This window comes from Propithecus coquereli, unplaced genomic scaffold (genome assembly GCF_000956105.1).
Source record: "Propithecus coquereli isolate 6110/MARCELLA unplaced genomic scaffold, Pcoq_1.0 Scaffold63, whole genome shotgun sequence".
In the NCBI taxonomy this organism is placed as follows: Eukaryota; Metazoa; Chordata; class Mammalia; order Primates; family Indriidae; genus Propithecus; species Propithecus coquereli.
In genome coordinates this window covers 6,541,309-6,561,862 of record NW_012152285.1, presented here as the reverse complement: position 1 = coordinate 6,561,862, position 20,554 = coordinate 6,541,309, and the positions used below count along the sequence as shown (strand labels likewise).

The 20,554-nt window shown below is 41.7% G+C and overlaps 1 protein-coding gene across 2 annotated transcripts in view; it reads right to left on the bottom strand.

The window, feature by feature from the left end:
• PCGF5 (polycomb group ring finger 5) overlaps nucleotides 1-17,538 on the bottom strand; it is a 113,859-nt gene extending 96,321 nt beyond the window's left edge. For both annotated transcript variants that reach the window (XM_012659740.1, XM_012659741.1), the window contains exon 1: nucleotides 17,454-17,538. The gene's annotated coding sequence lies outside the window, so the exon portion shown is untranslated. The remainder of the gene's footprint in view (nucleotides 1-17,453) is intronic.
• Between the last annotated feature and the right edge of the window lie 3,016 nt (nucleotides 17,539-20,554).

The window sequence follows — 20,554 nt, the reverse complement described above, 5'->3', positions numbered from 1 at the left end:
ATTTGTAAACTATATGAAATTGTTTCAGCAGTTAAAATCTCTGTATGTTTCCACATGATTGAGGAAAACCTTTAAAAACTACATGTTCATACTTAAAACTGCAATACAACTCAAAAATATAAATGTGTTCAATACTGGTTCATACATTTCTTAGGGTTTTAATCAGGTTCCTACTGGTCAAGAAGGCCTATGTGAAAAAGAACAGATAAATCATGTGTATTACGCAGGCCTCTGTTAAGTTTGTTACCTCATATATTTAATATTTATGCACAGTTTTTGATCTTTTTAACTTTGCTCCATTTTCATGTAGATATGTATGTATGTATGTATACATACACATATACATATGTACATATGTGTATATATGGAAAGATCTTATTAACTTCAATATTTGGTAGAGGTATATCAGAATAAAAATTAAAGCAATGTAATTTTTATGTCATATGTTACTAAGTGGTATTCATTTTGAATCTCCAACCAGCAAGAGCAAATTCTCAACACTCTACAGAGAAATCTTATATTAATTTATGTAGCTTTTATTACATGTGTCCACTATGTGCCAGGCACCATGTTATGAACTGGGATTTCAAAAAATTACCCCTGCCCTTGCTGGGTGCACAGTCTAGCGGAGATAGGTATGAACAGGTATCTGTCATGGCATGCTAAGTGCAATAACAGTGGCTGGTTAATGGAAAAATAAGGACAGAATAGAGGGAGATGGCCAAACATCATGGAGGTGAAGATAGAATGTCTGGGAGCAGGAGAAAATTATCAATCAGGGTCTTAAGAGAAGGATTTTGCCAGGAGAAGAAGATAAGGAAAGTGATTCAGATGGAGGCTCCAGAGTGTGCAAAAGCAGAGATGAGAAGTGGAATGTCTGAGCCAGGCACTGGCAGAATGCAGGGCTATACCTCCTACACGCCTGTACCCCTTCAGCCACATGCTAGCTGGTCTCACTTTGAATTCATAATCACTGATCTCAGTAGACCTTTAACGCTCCACACTTCATTTCCCCAGTGCTATCTGCTCTCCTACTCTCCTAAACCACTCTTCATGCCTGTTTACCTTTCTCTTCAAGCTGCCAATGTTTCCTCCCCATCCTCAATCTCAGCTAAGGAATGAATAAACTACTATCTAGGGAATTGACAGGTGATGAGGGTAGAGAAAAGGTAGGGCCAGGTCAGAAGGCTCCACAGGATACTCAGTAGATTTGGACTTGAGTCTCAGATGAGGAGCCATAGACTGACCTCCACAAGAAAGGCTCTGCAGAAGGATTCTAAGGGGCAAGAGTGGAGGTAGGGAGGGTCAGTGAGGAAATTAATGTGAATGACAAATAATGACAATCTGACTGAAGGCAGTGGCCATGAAGTAGACAAGATAATGCTATGAAAATAAAATCAAAGTCCTATTTTACAATTAAATGGTGGGGAGGGATTGGAGAAGATTCCAATTTCTTAGGAGCACAGTTCTATTTCATTTTAATCCACTGGTTTTAGACCTTATTGTTTCTAAGAAGTTGTAATTAACATAATTTTTATATAAAATTATATTTTCTGCTTCTAGCACCACCCTTGTAATAATAATAAAACAACTAACATTTGAACTGAACTGAGGCCTATGATTTCTAAGCAAATGGAATCATCAATCTGCCATAAACATTGGAGGATCCTGAGAATAACAACAGTCCTTTTGTCAGGATGTTAAGTTACTCACCTTTTCAGGACAAGTTAATGTACAGAAAATACTCTAAATTCTTCCAAATAATTGGCAAAAGAAACATAAATACTAGGATTCTGGCTATGCAGAAATTCTGCAAGTATATTTATTTATAGGCAAAACATATACATAGAGATAGTAAGAAGTAAATTTATAGACTTCTTTGAAGAAAAAGCTTCAAAGTTGTGTTTATAACATACTTCCCCCATGATCTCTTACTGAAAGGATGTATAAAACAGAACGATCCCCTGAATGATGAGATACCAAGTTTGCATTTACTCATCACTTCAAATGTCCTTCCTGCATCAGGTGATATCTGGGTTCTTTACGAAAAGACCATTTTTCCTTTTAAGGAATGTTCCTCTCATGGCCACATCCATCCAATCTCTGGGAACCTAGTAACCAAGAGGAATCCCTTCTCCGTGGACTGTAGCTACAAAGCAGGTGTATTCACATCCTCAAAGCTATATAAGCTTCTTCCCAGATTGCTATAAAATCTGCACATGAACATCTTTACCTATGAGTCACAGCAAAAGCATACACAGCTTGCAACAGTGGTTCTCATCCCTACTTGTACAATAGTGTCAAATCTTTTATGTCTATATCAAAATCTTATATATCTATACATCATTCCCAGGCCCCACCCTAGACCAATTAAATCAGAATCCATGCAGATAGGCACCAGATACCAGTATTTTTTAAAAGTCTCCAGATGATTCTGATGTGAAACCAGGGCCAAGAACCACTACCCAGAACCTTGCTTCTCTAAGTGTGGTCTGCAGACCAGCAGTATTCCCTGCAAGACTGTTAGAATGCCGAATCTCAGGCCCTACCTGAGACCGACTGAACCAGCATCTACGTGTAATGCCACTCCCAGTAATTCGTGTGCATATTCAAGTGTGAGAATCACCGGCTTAGAAGAATCTTGCATCAAGTGGGGAAGCTCTAAATAAGACTTATTGATGAGATGACTCAATTCCTCACCTTAAAGATCACACTTTTGGCCCAGCTGTATAAATGTATATAAATATAAAGTAACCCCCCAGCTGAGACAGCTCTCTATGCATGGACAGAATGTTAGAGGCGAACACTCTTATCGCTGTATGGAGCAGGGAACCAGCCTGATGAAAGAGTTACTAGCAGATCCCTGGTTGAATCCAGGGAGGCAGGGAATGGAGCTGGGGAAAGGCACGAAAGAAACTTTGTCTGTAATTTGACATTTTAAAAAATCTAGTTAGATTTTTTTATATAAAAAAAAAGTTCTCCCTTAGTGTCTGAAATATTTATCTCATCTTCACAATAAACATTTCTTCTTTTAGGTATACAAAATTTCTTTAGTTGAAAGTCCAATGCAACAAGACTTCTAACCTTGGGAAATCATGTAGTTCCTACATTCCTTCATCTCTTGCTAGCTAATCACCCTTCCTAGGAGTTCTCCCCATAGGAAACTAGTGAGCTATGAAAATTGTTGGTGATCCCAGTTGCAAAATAGAAATGTTGCTAGTAGCCTGGTAGACCACAGCTGGAGAATCAGGGGCAAAACCCTGAGGAGGCAAAAGAACTTGAGGGCAATCTGAGGGTACAGATGATTTAGCCCCAAGAGGCAACACCTTTAGTAAAGAAATAACAAAATGTTATTAAGTTCAACTTTACTTGACCTTGAGCTCTAAAATGACTCCAAAAGAAATTCAAGATAAGGTCAAACAACTTAAGAAGTTTCTGAAAAACACAAAGAAACAAATATTGGCCAGGTGCAGTGGCTCACGCCTGTAATCCTAGCACTCTGGGAGGCCGGGGGAGGAGGATGGCTTGAGCTCAGGAGTTTGAGACCAGCCTAAGCAAGAGTGAGACCTTTCCTACTAAAAATAGAAAAAATTAGCTGTGTGTGGTGGTGCAGCTCCTGTAGTCTACTGGAGAGGCTGAGGCAGGAGGATTGCTGGAGCCCAGGAGTTTGAGGTTGCAGTGAGCTATGATGATGCCACTTCACTCTAGGAGGGGAGACAGAGCGAGACTCTGTCTCAAAACAAAACAGAACCAAAAACAAATATTGACTCTCTGATAGCCATTCTCATTCTTCACGGGTCATCTTAATGCCCTCTCCCATGTTTCTCCCTTTCTTTCCCCCTGCTTTTCTGACCTGAAAGAGACCATACTAGTTCAGATTTGAGGATAGAGAAGATCTGACTTCAAACAGAAGCAGTGAGAGAGGATAGGGTAGGGTGGGGAAAATATAAAAGATGTTTAAACTGCTTGGCTAGAGGAGACGGCCCTAGCTGCTTGCAGCTAGGGAGCTTTTTAAAATTACTGATTCCCTGGGGCTCACCCAAAGCCAAGAAAGTCAGAATCTTGGGATGAGGGAGTCATTTCAATTTTCTAAAAGCTCCCCCAAAAGATGCTGAGACAGAGCGAGCACTGGAATCACAGTTGCGGGGGACAAGTCTAACTTCAAAATAATAATGCTTCTTAACTTTATATATATATTTGATTAACTTTTTATACATATTTTTGAAGCTCTGGATACATGTAAATCATTCTCTAACCATTATTACCACTGTACTACTTTTGTCTTACTAATTTTATTTTTATTAAAGTAATCCATGAAAATTATTTAAAAACAACTCCTAGTGCAACGCTAGGCTTGAAATAAAAAATAGCTGCCTCAGCTCTCTACTCACTCCCAAAGGCAAACTACTTTGAAATTTTTTAGCTTATTTCTTCTGATATGTAATTGCATATTCCTGTGTTTATACTGACACTTCTTGATTTATTAGTTTTAGACATTAATGTAATTATGGCCAGCTTATCCTCTTCTATTCTTCTAATACTGTATAGTTATGTCGACATTTTTTTCCCAGCCTCCCCTGCAGTCAGGTATGGCCAGGGTTAATAGCTTGTATGTTTTGGTATAGCTGTGCTTATTGTTATTATTATTAAAATATTTCCACACCAGCTAATAGCTGCTACCCAAGCGTTTCCATTTACCAGGTTTTTTGAATCAATAATTCATCCCAAATGCTCCACAGGAACTAGAAAGCCCCTCTGAAGAGTATTTTACACTTGGTCAAATGTATCAGATCATCTATCAGTTTTGTTTTTGTTGAGTAATCCTTTCTCCTATTCTGTTCTGAACTGGATTCTCTCTAGGCCTGCTGCACCAATGTTATCTTGAAGTTTCTCTTCACTGTCATCCTAGAATTTTATTTTGTTTTTCTCCTGTGTTTGACTACCTGTTTTTGGAATTCCATATATTATTCTTTCTTGGTTCATGCCCACATTTTGGTAAAACATACTATCCATTAGCTTCCTGTGACATGACACATAGAGAATAAATTTCTGAGATCTTTCATACCTTCAAAATAGTTTCATTCTATCTTCCACTTGATAGTTTGTATTTGAAATTCTATATGGAAAATAATTTCCCTCAGAATTCTGAAGGAATTAATCCATTGTCCTTTAGATTCCAGTGTTATTATTAAGTAATCTAGTGCCATTCCACTTCCCAATCTTTTTGAATGTGACATGTTTTTCTGCAGGAGTTTAAGATATTTCCATTTTCCTTAGTATTTTTAAGTTTTAAAATGATATGTTTTGTACACTGTATGTCTTCCGTGGTCTTTTTTCATTCATTTTCCTGGCTGGTTTACAAATGTATGTTCTCCGGTTCTGGAAATTTTCTTGTATTACTTCTTTGGTAACTTCCTCTCCTTTACTTTTCTCTGTAGTCTCTTTTGTCATCTTATTTTAAATTTCTAAAATTTCTTGTTTTCTGATTATTACTTTTTTCATAGTCCCTATTCTTATTTTATGGAAGCACTATCTTCTTATCTCTTTACATATCAGTTATAGGTGCTTTAGCTTTGATTATTTTCATTTTCTTCTTCTCCTTGCATTTCCTCTTACTCCATCATTCTTTTTCTTTTTCTTTAATTATTTTTGTTTCTGCCTGTTTGGTTGAAATGTCTCTTCTTCAAATGTCTCATATTCATTACCTATTTATTTGTGTTTAAGAACAGAGCATCAAAAAGCTGACTGCAAGTTCCATGTTCATGGGGCAGGGGTGAGGGGTAGTGTTGCAGGGTTGTTGAGTGGTGCGCTCACTCCAGGGAGAATAGGTAGTATGTCATTCTTTTTCATTGTGGGACCTCAAATGTCAGTATCAGTAGGTCTTTCCTGTGAGGCTGCTCATTTTACCCAGAGAAGAGTCCTTCAATATTTTGCCTGGATAATTACCTACCTTAGGATCACGGTGGGGGAAGAGTATGGGGTCTCAGTGTTTAGCACACAGAATTTCACTAAATTACTCTTTTTTTTTTTTTCAGTTGATCATTTTACCCTTACCCTTTGTTTTGTCTGTCATCCCTAAATCCAGAACCTCTAATTTATTTTAATATTTTCAGAAAAAAAAAGTTTCAAGACCCCAGCAAGGATTTCATCTTGCTGTATGGGATAGGAGAAGTGAACTGAGGGTCTAGTTCCCTTTATAGACTTTCAACAATCTCTCATTTTCAGGCCCATGTCTCACTCCAGAGGCTTTCTGGGATTCTGGGGGATATATTGACTGTTTCTTCCCAGTATTCACTCCCAACCTCCTTTAAAGGCACTTAGGTATCAACTTTCTCCACTATACTAAGACAGTAGCCACAGGTCTATTTACTTTTCATCCTCCAAAAATTTCCTGGTATCTCCCACCGGCTGTTGCCTCTTCCCATGTTTACCATTACTATCATGGTGTTTCAGGGGAGACTGACAGTAAACACATGTGTTCAACCCACCGAATTCTAATCCGAAGACCCAGTAACTGTATCTTACAACTATAGAAACTGCCACCAAAGATGAGTCTTTATCAATTTTTTTTTTAACACTCAGAGCTTTTGTTTTCATAGAGATGCCTGATTAGCTAAGATACTTTCCCAATTACCTTAATGTTTATGATTTATTTTTTAATCATAAAAAAAACTTATTCAAAAGAATCATTTTTTGGATGCCATGAAAGACTCTGAATCTCTTAATTCATTAATTTAGTTTTAAAATTGGTTTTATAACTAATTTGGTTTGGTTTTATAACATGATAGGATTTATAATATTAGATTATAATTAAACAAAGAAAATACAGACTTTTTTATACCAAAAAAAAAAAAGCTTTTTCGCTGATTCCTTCTTGCCACTTCAAACCTAACCCATGGTGACCTGAGCTGAAAGGTATTACCTTGATAACCATCAAGCATTTTCCAAGAAGACCTTTGACTACTTCACAAAGCCACATCAATACTGGAGTCTTAGCTGTTTTGCTTCTGAAGATAGGCAAAGGAGGGAAGATCAGAACATTTGTAAAATAAGCATGGGTACTTCTCTCATATATTAATACAAAATATCATAACCTTTACAATCCCATCCAAAGGACACAAATCTGAAGATGCTTAGACTAAAGATTTTAATCTTTAAGGCTGAAAACCTAGCACTTGTCATAAAACTAAATTCATTGTTTTAGAAATAAGAAACAAATTGCAAGAGTAACTAAAGAGTAGAACACTAATATTATAACTTTGATCTAATTTCACTGGAAAGGAGTGCATATTTTGGACTTGCCAAAACTTAATAATTGCCTCCTGCTACTACTTATGTCTTCCCTGAAGGAAAAAAAATACCAAGCATCTAACAGAAGAAAAAAAATTCCCACGGAGAAAAAAAAAATTAAATTGGTCTATTTTTTGAGCTGGTGGTAGTTACATGGACGTTCACTTTTTAAAATTCATTAAACCGTACATTTACATTTCAAAACTGTTCCTTATATATGTTATATTTTACAATAAAAAAACTTTTTTAGAAGTTAAAAGAGAAACAGATAAAAGGCAGAAATTTTATTTGTCATGAAACACTGCCTTAATCTCACTTGGCCAGAATTATTACACACTCTTTCATGGATAAAGGGAGAAAAGTTGTCATGATTTACTTTAACGTCCTAAACCAGTGTCCCACCAAATTTCAACAGTCATCTTTGTTTTTTTTATACAAAACACTTTATTTAAAAATTAAGTTCCTGAACTTCAAAGTTCACCTTGCATCCCATGAGGTAATACTGACATCTTACTTTTGCATAACACTACTTATTTGCAAAGAGCTTTGACATCAAATATCTAGGAAATAGAGCAGATATTTTTTCTCATGCCACAGATGAAGAAACTCAGGCACTTAATAGTTGATTAGTAAGATTGCAAACACTAACAGAACCAGGACAAATTCCCAGTGCCATACATTTAATTAAGGGCTTCTTAAACATTTTATGAGGAGAAAGAACTTTCCACTTCCCAAAGTTCTGAGTTCAAAAACAGGATCTCAAAGCTGGTCTTTGTTATGACATCTGTGAGTTTCCTGAGTTTCCCAGTGAGGAAGGCGATAATAAAAAGAAAAAAAAAAAAAAAGGAAGGAGAGATCCACCAAGTATGGCTGTGAAACTGATAAACTAAGCACCTACGTTCAAACTATTGTTAGTCATTTCATTCACTTCCAGTTGACGTACCAATGTGCCTGCTGCCTCAGAGCCTGCAAACAAGAAAGCTATGAGTAGTAAAAACGACCTTATGTTCAAGAGGAACCAACACCTCTTTGCCACTTATAAGGTTTCCAAAGGAGAGATATTACCCATCCACTTCTGGCTTCCCATCCTACACCATATTCTTCCCCATAGAGGTGGAGCATTTTATTTGGTTGCTGTATGACAGTCATGGGTCTGTTTCTCAGTATGGTTGGGAAGCTTTCTAAGATTTTGTTCAGTGGGTACTTTAATTACTTCTCCTTCCATACAGGGCAACACTAACTGAGATTCAGGGAGCCCAGTTCTTTCCAGAACTAGCTCTGCCACATGTGTCTGTGATCTTGGATATGTCTCATATTTCTAGAAGTGTTTAAAAGACTTTAAAGCTTTCCCATCTTTCAAATACAGGAATAACTAACTTCCTTATCTTTAAGGTACTTTCCAATTTTGTGGACGAAATGTTCACAAAGGCTTTAATAAGTATTTTCCATAGTTTTCAGACAGACATTGACATTAATATGCACTCATTTTGATACTTTGGCCTCATAGTTCCTGAAGACCAATGACCTTCTGCTTCCAGTGGCCTGTGTCACTCACCATCCTCAAACTCAGCCACACTTTGAATTGTCATCATCACTCAGAACTGATTTCCATACTGATAAGATACTATTCCAAAAATCCCTCATGTCCTTCATTACTGACCTCAGAACCCCCCCTCCATGCTCCCATCTCTCTCTTCCTTCAACCCTGCTGAGTCAGCCATTACACAGTCTAATCTCACATTCCCTGTCATCCTCCCAGCCCATCAACATTCCAGTTTCACTTGCCTTCCTACTCAACCCAGGCCCATATGGAGTTGGCAGTTTCAGTGATACTCACACTATCTCCACTTCCAATTTTCTGAGCGTTGCTGGAAAAAGTCATGAATACAGGAATGATTCGTCCTATCACTAGGCTAAGGCCTTCTAGCAACTTGTCAAGCCCTCCTCACCTTTGGCTCCCTATTGCATGTAGACTGACAGATTTCCAAGCCTTTTCCACTCTCCACCTCAACTTTACAACTCGCTCCCACTTACTTTCCAGCAAATCAACAGAAGGGAACCAACACGTTTCAAATGCAGCCACCTCCCCACTATCAGCTTTCCTCTCTAAAACTCAGAATTTTTTTTTGCCTTCAACTAACTTCTCTTTTTCCCTCCATATCACGTCTGAATTTTTTTTTATTATTGTATATTCTACAGGCATGGACAAATGTATAATGACATGTACCCACCCTTATATAATAATATCATACAGAGTATTTCCACTGCCCTAGAAATCCTCTGTGCTCTGCCTATTCATCCCTCCCTCCTTTCTAACCCCTGGCAACCACTGATATTCATACTGTCTCCATAGTTTTTCCCTTCCCAGAATGTCATATAGTTGGAATCATATAGCATCTAGCCTTTTTAGATAAGCTTCTTTCACTTAATAATATGCATTTAAGTTTCCTCCAAGTCTTTCCTTGGTTTGACAGCTCATTTCTTTTTAGCACTGAATATTTCATTGTCTAGATGTACCACAGTTTATTTACCCTGAATGACATCTTGGTTGCTTCCAAGTTTTGGCAATTATGAACAAAGCTGCTATAAACCTCAGTATGCAGGTTCTTGTGTGGACATAAGTTTTCAGCTCCTTTGGGTAAATACCAAGGAACACACTTGCTGGACTGTGTGTTAAGAGTATGTTCAGTTTTGTAAGAAAACACCAAACTGTCTTCCAAAGTGGTTGCACCCATTTGGCATGCCCGCCAGGAATGAGTAAGAATTTTTGTAGCTCCACATCCTCACCAGCATTTGGTGTTGTCACTGCTGTGGATTTTGGCCATTCCAATAGGTGGGTAGCGGTATATCATTATTGTTTTGATTTCCATTGTCCTGATGACATATGATATGGAGCATCTTTTCATATGCTTATTTGACATCTGTGTATCTTCTCTAGTGAGGTGTCTTTCTTTGGCCTATTTTTTAATTAGGTTTTTGTTGTTGTTTAGCTTTAAGAGTTCTTTTTATATTGTGGATAATAGTCTTTTATCAGATATGTCTTTTGCAAATATTTTTCCCAGTCTATGGCTCATCTTTTTCTTTTCTATTCTTTTTTTTTGGAGACAGGGTCCACTTTGTTGTCTTGGCTAGAGTGCAATAGTGTCATTATAGCTCACTGCAACTTCAAACTCCTGGGTTCACACAACCCTCCTGCCTCAGCCTCCTGAGTAGCTGGGATTACAGGATGGACTACAGGCACATGCCACCACATCTGGTTAATTATTTATTTTTTGTCTCACTATGTTGCCCAGGCTGGTCTCAAACTCTTGGCCTCAAGCAATCCTCCCGCCTCAGCCTCCCAGAGTGCTGGGAGTACAGGTGTGATCCACCGTGCCCAGTCTCTTTTTATTCTCTTGACAGTGCTGTTTGCAGAGCAGAAATTTTTTAATTTTAATGAAGTCTAGCTTATCAATTCTTTCTTTCATGGTTGTGCCTTTGGTGTCATATCTAAAAAGTCATGATCAAACTCAAGGTCATCTAGATTTTCTCCTATGTTATCCTCTAGGAGTTTTATAGATTTATGCTCCAGTCTGTGATCCATTTTGACTTAATTTTTGTGACAGATATAAAGTCTGTGTCTAGATTTTTTTTTTTTTCTGGTAGATGGATGTCCAGTTGTCCTGAACCATTTGCTAAAAAGATTATCATTTCTCTACTGTATCGCTTTTGCTCCTTTGTCGAAGATCAGTTGATTACATTTTTGTGGGTCTATTTCTGGGCTCCCTATTCCGTTCCACTGATCTATTTAATTTTTTACCGATACCACACTGTCTTGACTGTGATAACTTTATAGCAAGTCTTTAAGTCAGGTAGTGTCAGTCCTCCAACTCTGTTCTCCTTCAATATTGTACTGGCTATTCTAGGTCGTTTGCCTCTCTATATAAACTTCAGAGTCAGTTTATCATTACCTACAAAATAACTTGCTGGGATTTTGATTGAGATTACAATGATCTATGAATCCAGTTGGGAAGTTTTGACAATATTGAGCCTTCCTACACATGAACGTGAAATATATCTCCATTTATTTAATTCTTCTTTGATTTCTTTTATCAGAGTTTTATGGTTTTCCTCACATAGATCTCATACGTATTTTGTTAGATGTATACCTAAGTATTTCATTTCTTTTTGGATGCTAGTGTAAATGGTATTGTATTTCTTTTTTTTTTTAATTTCGAATTCCATTTGTTCATTCCTAGCATACAGAAAAGTGATTGATTTTTGTATACTAACTTTGTATCCTGCAACCTTGCTATAATTGCTTATTAGTTCCAGAAGTTTTCTTGTCAATTCTTTCAGATTCTCTACATAGACAATCACATCATCTTCAAACAAAGACGGTTTTTGTTCTTCCTTCCCAACCAGTATACTTTTAATTTCCTTTTCTTGTTTTATTGCCACGTTTTTCCATGAATAAATTCTTTGTGTCATGATGAGAGTAATCAAATAATTTATTATTTAAAAAGCGAATTTCTTTTAGAATAAAAACAGATATTATTTGTCCAAATATTATCCCATAATTAAACCTGGATAGCAGCTGTGAACTGGGACTGTCTGGGGCAATACGGATGTACGGTTGCCTATCTTGCTCCTATCCCTCCTGTATGAGGATGGCCTGGTGCATTAATCACGCTCCTACTCCCTCCCTTGAGCTTCAGGCCCTTCCTCTCCACTGGCAGCCACTCTATCCACACACATTCTCAGGCCTTCCTATGGTTTTGTTTTAAAGAAAGTTTCACTGACATTCTGATTGCCTCAACTGATTGTCTCCCCCAACTCTCAGATTTTCATAGTCTAGTCACAGTTTACATTTAGCCATCTCCATTTCCTTCCCACCCATGCACCTCTCAGGTATCTAGATGACTTCTGTTCCCAGTGCCCAACTGACCCTGCTCCTCAAAGGCTACTGACAATGGTCTCATTGACAAATCTAATGCCCTTTACCCAGTCTTCAATCTTGGCCCCTCTACCCTTATCAAGTTCCTCCAAATTCTCCTTCCTTGCCTTTTTTTACTCTAGCTTTTCCGTATTCTCTTCCAGTTTCTTTCTTCTTAGCATCCTGTCTGTCTCCTTCTATCTCCCTCCAAGCCCACAAATATTGGCTTTCCCAAGGCTCAACTCTGGACTTTTATTCTTCTCACCTACACTCTGAACTGTTCTCACAGGTTCACTATTCCCCTCCATAAAGATGCCTTGAATCTTTCCCTATTTTTTATGGCTTTCATCCATCTGTATGGTCTGTAGGCACAAAAAAGTTAACATATCCAAATCCAAACTTATAATCACCTCCAATTAATTAGACAAATATTTATTGATTTCATAATACTTGCAGGTGCTTTACTAGTGGCCCTTTCTGCCTGCCTATTTCAATCCCCATTATTGCCATCCTAAGTCACTCACTAGCTGTCTTTGACTTCTCCCTCAACTCCCACATCCAATTAGGCAACAAGATCTGCTGAATTTACTTCTACAGTTTTTTGTACAACCCACCTGCATCTACCCTAATTCAGGTGCTCATTTCTTCTCTTCTGGAGACTATTTTAATAACTTGTAACTGGACTACCTGTGGCTCTCGTGATGCAGATTAATCTCTTAAAGCATAGCTTTGATCACATCATTCCCCCACTTAAAATACCTCTGACAGCTATCTATTGCCTGCTAAACAGACTCCTTAGCCCAGCATTCAAAATGCTTCACAATATGGTCCTAATTTTCCCATAGAGCCTTCTCTCCCATTATACTGACTCCAGGCTCCCCAACCCCCAGTTTGACTACATTCTTTCCAGCTCCTGGATAAGCCCTTAAATCCTTTCCTTCAAGTCTTAGTACAGTTCCCACATCTCTGACAGTTGAAGTCCTACCAATTCTTTAAGGCCTTGCTCAAAATTCCCTAATTAAGTCTTTCCCAATTTTTGTGACTAGAAGTAGTTTTTCCTCCTCTTGGAGGAGGAATTCACAAAGTATTTTCTTTATACCTAACAGTTCTTCCATGTCATATAGGCTTTGGTTATCTGTCTTATACTCTCTACATGACTCAAGCCTCTCAAAGAAGGGGTGTCTATGTCTGACTAACCCATATACTCCTTATACTGATTTATATATAGTAAGCTGAATAAGAGGTTGAAATATTCATGTTAACTTCATATCTATCATACAGCATATAAAATAATGAAAATGTACTTAATGTCATCATAGTTAACTAAGACAAATTCTAAGGAAGGCCTAGAAACTAATCATTCTTGCAGTTCCTCTTATTGGAGCAAAGATGTATGAATTGATTTATTTAAACTAAAATTGCAGGAGAATTGTACATTCTTTATTGGTTCCTAAACCACAGAGGTGGACAAGATCTTAGTGATCATTTAATTCTCCTCCCTCAATCTCAACCACCAATTCTCCAGTTAAGAAAACTGAAGCTTTGAGAGATTACATAGTCACATAATTAAGTAGTCATAACTACAGCAATTATCACTTATCAAGGGCCTCATATATTCTGTATAACATGTGCTTTATATACACTATCTCAGTCTCACAACAATCCTTTTAGGTAAATAGTATTACCCCCACTTCAGAGGTAAGAGAATGCCCCAAAAAGTAAAGTAACTTGTTGCAGAGAGCCCTGCTTGTTAGGGGCAGAGCTGAGTTTCAGTCCCAATTCTGATCAGCTTCAAAGTTTCTATTAGACACTGTGACAGAGGCAAGATCTACCAGATGTTCTGACTCCATCTCCTGTTTTTCTGGTGAATAATTATGCCAAGTAAGTAAATATGCACACTTATAAGTCTTAAGCAATTTTTTCTTAAATCTTGGAGGCATGAAAATTAAACAGTGGCTTCATATCTAGAAAAATTCTAAGGTTAATTCTAAGGTAATTTACTGCCAACATTTGATTCTGTTGTCAGAAAACTTCTTCACTTGGGAAAAGAGATACGTTTTCCTGCTTTTTACTTCCTAAATATATTTTGAACTTAAAATCCATTTGTCCGACCACAGTCAATGAGCATTTGTTGAGCCTCAAGATGTCCAAGGCACATGAGAGGATACAAAGCTAAATAAGACATGATTTTACTCTGAGAGTTCACTAGCAAGAGGCAGACAGTCAACTAATGGTAGGAACCGTTCCTCACCACCTATGAGAGCTCTGGCTCATTCAGGGGCTTCCAACCACTTAAGCCCTAGAGTGGGAGTCAGGACTCTTGGTTCTAATCCTGGCCCTACATCTTAGGCAAGTCATCTCACTGAGCCTTAGTTTTCTTAGTAAAGGGATCGATGAAAAGGAATGAACTGTGCCAAGTAATTTCAAGGTCCCTTTTAGCTCTAAAATTCTATCATTTCTGAGCTTACTCTTAAGAGATTATGCTTCTGAAAGTGATCAAAGCTACTATGATGGAAAGGGAACTACCAGATGACCTCTCTTTCTTTAGGAGTGACTTCAGAAGTACTGAGTTCTGAAAATATTGCTACAAGACTGAAGCTGATTTTCATGCCTCCAAAGTTTATTATTTATAATAATATAAAGTTTATCAAAATTTATCCTCTAAAGGAGTATTATTAAATACAATATTCAAGTCTTTCCATCATATCACTGACTTATTATAGCTTTAATTCTTTACAATACATTTAAGATGTTTAAAATATAATTTTAAATAATTCCTTTTATTTACTCCTCTGTGAAGTTACTGACATTAACAACAACGAATCAGAGTTAAGCCTCTGCAGAATAAATCTTGTATTGGTTTAGTTAAATTAATGCTTCATATTAAATGCTACCTACTATGGACTTTCCCAAACTGAAGCTAAATTTGAGGATGGTTGCCAGGCAGTAGGGAGGGAGGGAGGAATATAGTAATATCAGTATTTCAAATATTTCACATACAGGACTGTGGGAATTTAACTTTGCTGATTCCATTTCAATATCCTGCACTTTTTTTCAACTAGCACAGATTATATTTTTAATCATCGACCAACTTACGCAGTAATATATTTTCTCTTGACAGGGATCCACACTACTTATCTTTCTTCATACTAAGTATCTTAGGATATGATGTTCAAACCCATCTTGTGCTGTAAGTTAACAGCACAGAGAAGGAACAAACCAAAAGAAAACCAGAAGGAAAAAAAGAAAGAAAGAAAATTAGAAATAACTGTGCCAACTTGGTGACTTGCCCACAAAAGGCACTGAATTTCAACTGTCAAAGACGGTCCTACCAAGAAATCAGGAAAAGAGTTTGTTCATTCACTAGTCAACAAATACTGCATGCCCAATATATGCCAGGCACTGTTGTAGATGCTAGGGTTATAGCAATGAACAAAACAGGCAAAAATACCTGCCATGGTGGAGATTACATTCTAATAGGAAGAGACCAGACTTAAAGAACACCTGAACAAAATAGTATTAGATAGCAATTAAGTGCTATGAAGAAAATAAAATAGGACTGTAAGGTTGTTGGAGGGGGTCAGAAGTTATAAACAAAATCATCAACAGGGCCTTGCTGAGTAGATCCCATTTGAGGTGAGTTCTCAGTAAAGAGACAACTTTACTCAACCCTACAAATGTGGGGTGGAGTGGGAATGAGTAAAATTAGTCATTAAGGGTGATCACACTGGGAGAAATTCTGTATTCATGAATGGCAAACTAGGCTCCTTTTAGGATTTGACTTTAAAAAAAAAAACCTCAAAAAACTAATCTTTAAGACTCTCTACTTAAGGAGCCACTTATTTTTCTTTTAAGATCCACTAACTTTTTAGAATTTTCTAATTACTTATAGTCACTTAAGTAGACGCAATTACTAGCTGGATTCCGTCAGAGTTTGGTACCTCCCTCACTTGACACCATCCAAATCCTGAATATGACAGCACCAGCGAACCAGCGCTCCTCCACCGACTCATTAATGCAACCAGGTGGAATCCTGTAACTCTTCCAAGAACGCGAAAAAAGCCTTGGGGAATGTGGGGACCCTGACACCCCCAGTTACTGTGGAAAGGGGGGAAACTCCGCCGCCCTTTCGCACTAACTCTCCCCCGCCCCTCCAGGCGTCATCACTGCAGCGGGGCCGCTCTCCCCGGGTCAGAGGCACACGGCGCGTACGCGCGCGTGTGTACCCCACATGAATCATCGCGGCCCGGTCCGCGGGGCGATGATTCATTCACTACCCCGGAGCTCACGGCCACACGTTTCGGGCGTACTATGACGGCCGCACACGCAGCTCCCTTAATATTAAACAAATGTTTCAAAGTACAAACGCCTGGAGCCAGAAATGAGTAGACCCAGGCGAGTCGGTGGGGAGGAAACAGCACGTTTTCGCCGCTGTAGGAGTGTTCCCCGGGCGGGGAGGGGAGCGGCGGGCACGTCTGTCCCTTCCCTCCCCCACCAGCCCCCACCCCGGCACGCGCGCGGGCGGCGCCCGCAGGGGGCGCGGAGGGCGCACAGGTGGGTCCCGCCTGGCCCAGCCTCTGCCCCTCCCTGCCACTCGCAGAAGGCCATCGCGCCTCCCGCTCGCCCCTTTCCTCTCCGTGACATCTTATATAATAACCTGAGCTAATCAAAACGGAAGCGACGCGCGCTGCCGGGGCCCGTCTCCCAACCGGCGGCAGATGCTCGCGTCCCGAGCCCTCGGCCCCCGAACTAGGCGCCGGGGCGCGCGGCTGCCGGGCGCGGGAAGGGCCCGAGCGCCGACAAGGCTCGTCCCTCCTCGGCGAAGGCGCTGCTGTTGCCGGTCCCCGTCAGGAAGCCGCAAGCGTCACAAACTGCGTCAGCTTCTTCAAACACATTTCACGGTCTCCCTCCAGCCAGGGAGCCGCTGCTCCCGTGGCGGGGCCGCGGCCGGGGCTAGAAGGCGCCCCTCTGGGGAAAAGAAAGTTCCTCGGGGCCCTCCCCTTGCCCGCCCGGCGCCCGGCCCCGCCGCGCCTCCAGCCCCTCTCGGCGCGCCGCCCGCCAGCCCGCACCAATGTCAGGTTAGGCAACTTGTGACCCCGGGGCGCCAGGCGGCCCCCTCCCGCCCGCCAGGCTCGCCCGGCGCCCGGGGCCTCCCCACCCCCTGCCCAGCGGAAAACAGCCACGCCAGAAACTTCCCTGGGCCGCGCCGGGCGGGGAAGCCGCCGTGGTCCCCGCGCATCGCCCTTACCTTGCTCTCGAGAGGCCACGATCCGGGCGGGCCGCGCGGGGCGCGTGGTGCGCGAGCGCGCGCGCGCGTGGGGCGGTAGGTGAGGGAGCCCGCGCCGGCGGGGGCGGGGCGGGGCAGCGGGGGTGCGAGCGGCGCCGGGCTGGGGGCTGGGCCGGGCCGGCGGGCGGGCGCGAGGAGAGCGGGGCCCGCGGCGGCGGCGGCGGCAACGGCGGCGATGGCAGGCGCGGGGCGAGCGCGCCGAGGGGGCGGAGGAGTTGCCGTGGGTTTGTTTACGCATTGCTGCCCGGCTCGGGGCACAGCCCGCACTCCCTGATTGGACACAAACTGGGGCACAGCCTCTCGCCGCCGCCCGCCAGGCCTCCTCGAGCCGCCGCGGCGCAGCTCCCGGAGCGCCCTGCCGGGCACGGCCCACGGCGGTGCCCAGGCCTGGAGGGGACAAGCCGCGGCGGTTTCTCAGGGAGGGCGTAGAGCCAGTCGTTCGCCCAGGGTTCGCGATCGCCCACCTGTAGTGGCCCGACCTTGGCAAGGAGAAATTCGAAACTTCTCTGGCTGGAGACTTCGTATCACACAGCTGCAGAAGGGGCACTTCCCCCCGCCCCCCACCCCGACGGAGGAAGAATGCCCTTCAACAGAAGAGCAGTTCCAATGTTAATATGCGTCTTTGGCGATGGTCAAGTCCAGGCTTCCTGTATAAACTGTCCCCTCCACCCCCCAGCTCGCAGTTCCTTTCCCTGCTTCCAGCTTCTCTGCTTCTAATCACAACGTTGCCCCCACCCCCGGCCCCGCCAGAAGTGACCTTGCCACTGTGGTGTTCAAGATCCTCCAATGACTCCCCAGGGCCTCAAGCTTTCATGCCTCAGTCTCAGAGTCCCCAAGAGCTGGGCCTCCACGCTTCCGTCTCCTTTCCCAACCCTCAAGCCAAAGCCCCTGTCTAAAGACAGCACCTCACATGCCTCTGTCTTTTCACACTCGATTTTGATCGTGCTATGTTCTCTGCCAGAAAACCCCTTAGCTACCTCCACCTGTCAAACTTTCATAGACTCAGCTCCTCTGCCTTCTCCTACCATCACTGTGCCGCCTTCCCGATCCCCTGAGCAGAATCTTCCCTGTAGCTGGTATCACTCTGACTTGGGGGTCAGTTGTGTGTGCCTAGGCAGTGCCCCGACCAGTCTGTGGATTCCTTAATAAGAGGAGCCTGGTTTTAACAGGGTTCCAGGGATGGGAGTAATGAAAGCTGTAAGAATAATATCGCCTCTGATTGTCTGCGGCTTTGATGGGACTGGAAAAACTCAGGTCTCTATCAAGAGGGTCTCGCGATAGACCGGTCCACAAACCATCTTGCAGAAAGCAAACATTTCCAAAAACTGAACATGCCTACCATTTTTCCCGTGTCTCTCTGTATATCCTCCCCACCACACCTAGCTATGTGCCCTGTATACTGATAATGGCCACTTAAAAAACCCTTGGAGAAATGAAATTGAATTCTACAGAGATATTCCTTAAGCCAAGGCTCACAGTGATCAAAATGAATAGAATAAATCATGAAGGAATAGTCGTGAACCCAGTCATCGTACAGATAACTCCTAGGCTAAGAGCCCTCCAACCCTGATAGCTAGTATGGATTTGTCGCTGCCTGATCAAACACTGGAGAAGTGGACCCTGACCCTTCTGGACTCCTGGGATGGCTGGATTTCTTTCTCTAAGTGTGCTGCTTACAGTCCCATTAGGAAAGCTGTCTTTGAACTCTGCCAGTGAATCCAAGTGAAAGTAAAGTTTTCTTACCCAGACAATTCAATAGTGATAATTTAATGCAGCAAATTAGTTACAAAAGTGTTGAAAGAACTGGAAGTGCAGCCAGTGGAAGGTGAGGCAATCCTGAGATTAGCAGCTACTGGATGCACCTCCTCCCCACTACCCAATTCTCACCGCAGAGGGCTGCCAGAGCCATGAAGTGCTTGTCCAGCAGTTCCAGCCCTGAAGGAAGTGCAGCCACCACAGGTGGCTTCCAAAAGTAGGAGGTGGGTGGAATCCCCTGGCTTCTCCCTTCTTCTCCCTGCCCCCAGGACCACTGAGTGGCAGAAAGCAGGAGAAGCTAGTGGACAGGATGACAGAGGACCGGGGTCAGAATCCCTACAATACACGTGAGACAGTGAAAGGAGAATGCATCTGAGAGCACAGTGGCAAGTGATTAGCACCCAAGTTTGGGTGCTCCATCTGGTTGCCTCTAGGACTCTTCCTCTGGGTCAGATTCTGCAGGGCAGCACAAACTTTTTCTTCCTGGGTCCCAGAACGCCTTTCCTCTTACTTGTCTCTCTTTGTCCTTTTGTTTCCATTTTCCTTCTGTCCTTCCTTTCTCTGCCATGACTCCCTTACATTTCCTTTTTCTCTCTCATCCTCTCAATATCTGCCTCTCGTTTTCCTCTTTGTGTTGTTCCCCTCTTTGTGCTATTCCCATATATCTCCTCCTGACTTCTCTTTTCCCCACTGAGTCTCTTCTCGCCTCTGCTTGTCCTACTCCTCCCTGGACAGGCTGGCAACCCTTATGCAGCATGGAGATGACTGTGTTCCTATGGCAGGAAATGAGATTAGGAACTATCATGTTGCTGCCCTTCCAGACACTGTGCTAGATATTTTACATATGTTGTCTCATTTAATCTTCATCTTACTCCTACTAGCTGGGCACCATCGAATATAATTTGTAAGGCTTTGTGCAGGTCACCAACAACACTGCTGACAGTTCTCTTACCTTTCCTGTACATTTCTCTCCACCGTTTCTTCTTCTTACCTTGCATCTTTTCCTTTCATTAGCATAGACTTCCCCAAATCCCAACCTCCAGCAGTCTAATTAATGCGTCTCTAAATCCTCTAAGTCTCCAAAGATTGAGAATGGCTACTTGGAGGAGGTGGCATGTCAACTGGCTTTTGAAGAATGGCTAGGATTTCAACAGAAGGAGATTGGGGAAGGGCATTCTTGGTGGAATGGTAAATAACATAGTCCAACTGGACTGAAACACAAGAGAAGGCTAGGAAATGAGACCATATTTCTAAAATTTATCTTTAGATCTCAGTTCTCTGAAAATACTCAGAAATGTAGATTAACC